General features: G+C 37.4%; 1 long non-coding RNA gene across 1 annotated transcript in view; it reads right to left on the bottom strand.

Moving 5' to 3' along the window:
* Positions 1 to 217: 217 nt before the first annotated feature.
* The window catches only part of LOC101849895, a 27,255-nt gene continuing 25,487 nt past the window's right edge, over positions 218 to 1,985 (bottom strand). Inside the window, exon 3 of the long non-coding RNA XR_221128.3 lies at positions 218 to 1,820. This is a non-coding gene — a long non-coding RNA (uncharacterized LOC101849895). The remainder of the gene's footprint in view (positions 1,821 to 1,985) is intronic.

Here is a 1,985-nt window from a genome sequence, read left to right as displayed (position 1 = left end):
CAAAAAAATTAAAATTACAAATCTTAAATGATAGTGTCGGGTCTTTCAAATTATTATGTGTTCTTAGATTTTCTTCTTTTACTATCTAATTTAAATGTAAGGAAAAGAAAAAACGTTTCAGGCGGCCACAAAGCATACGACTGTAGTGAACACTCAGTCCTTACTGCTTGGTTTGTCTGACACTTTTTGGAAAATGATTGAAGGAATTCATAATTTGTTTCGTTTCAAGTCGATTTTTTATGGGCGGAGCACATGACATGGAGATGGTATACCTTTCCATTTAAATCAGTCAAAGTTGTTATAATGAGAGTGCTTAAAAAACACACTTTTGGTAGATTATATTGCTAACAATTACTATCACAGACCTCTTTTAAAAACGGCATCAAACTTTTACATTCCGACAATATTTCATTTAAAGAAACTGAATTCCTTGAAGAAGAAGAAAAAACCTACATTCGTTATTTTGGCTAACAAGACGGAAGGGAATAAAATTAATGATATCGTCTAAATAATGAAACTTGCATGAAGATGTTAACTTTTATAAGTTATGTAATAAGCCGAATCTCTGTCTCGTCACGACAAATTTAGTTGAAAACGTCGGTATTTTCTGCTTCTAAAAAATGATTGGGTTCAAGCTACAAACATGTATTACCCATCAATTTGTTAAAGAAAACGGTGAAGATTTGATGTATGAGGATACCGTAGTAGTAGAGGGATCAGGTATTTCTGATAAATGAGGAACAGATTTATTTTTTTTAAATGCATTTTCCAGTAATCGTGCCGACTTCTAAGAGGCCAGAAATTATCACGAAACGAAGAAAACTATCTATAACAGCCAGTCAAGATACTAAGAGAAAAAGAATGTATGTATGTCTGTGGGGTGGGGGGGGGGGGCTATAACACACAGCTGGAGACGTATTTTTCATTGATATTCACGACTGAAATGAAGTATTGCATTACAAAACTGATTTAAGAAAGGATTGAACTTTACAAGCTTAATTAAAGTCTGCATATTTTTTATGGGCCCTCGGTATTTCGAAAATATATACGTATGTTCAGCATTTTTTAACTTTAAAAAGTCACCCAAAACAATAACGTACAATACATAGTCTTGAATGTTATAGCAGATATCGTAGTTTTTCATAGATACAAACAACACCAGCATCAGAGTAAGTCGTTATTATCTCAACGTTTCGACCTAAGCTTGACAGCGAGCCAACATTTTTAAGGATGTCAAAGTCACGAAAGATTTTAGAAAAGCCCTTACATCTTGCTTGTACATTTTCACTAGCAATGAACTAGATTCAAATTCTGAAGAATAGTCCTCTTGCTTGCTTGCAATCTAAAAACGACCCGGAAATAGAACTTCAGAATTTCAAATAATTGTTACTAACTTTTATCATAGGGAACAAATCAGCTCTTCCGTTTTGCCTTGTTTCGTTTCATGTTTTCAATTTCATTTTTCTATGTTAAATGTAGGTGGGTTTTTTCCTCCCCTTTCGACACAACCAACTGTCTTGATCTCATGCCATCGTCTGTAAGTTGCCCAAAAGATAAAAGACGTGTGGATACCGCAACAGCCCGAGCCCCCCCAGAAGAATCCATCTATCTCGCGGAGGACGAGACCGACAGGCGAAAGGTGGGGCGTGTCAGTAACAGGAGATGGCCTGGAAGTAGCAGGTCTGGATGTAGTTCCGCTTCCGCTGGACAGTGGCCAGTTCCTCCTTGGTGGCGCCCATGTCCTCAAGAGTCTCGTAAGTCACGTCCAGAATACGGCGGAGCAGGCGGTCGGCGACCTCCATATACGGCGAGTTCCGGGACTGGAGGGGGGGGGGCAAAGAAATAAACGATGACAGTGAAATAATGGTGGTGATAATTTTTATAATGATAATGAGGAAAAGAAGAAGAAGAAGAAGAAGAAGAAGAAGAAGAAGAAGAAGAAGAAGAAGAAGAAGAAGAAGAAGAAGAAGAAGAAGAAGAAGAAG

This window comes from Aplysia californica, unplaced genomic scaffold (genome assembly GCF_000002075.1).
Source record: "Aplysia californica isolate F4 #8 unplaced genomic scaffold, AplCal3.0 scaffold01029, whole genome shotgun sequence".
Lineage (NCBI taxonomy): Eukaryota > Metazoa > Mollusca > Gastropoda > Aplysiida > Aplysiidae > Aplysia > Aplysia californica.
This window is presented reverse-complemented; position numbering and strand designations above follow the sequence as displayed.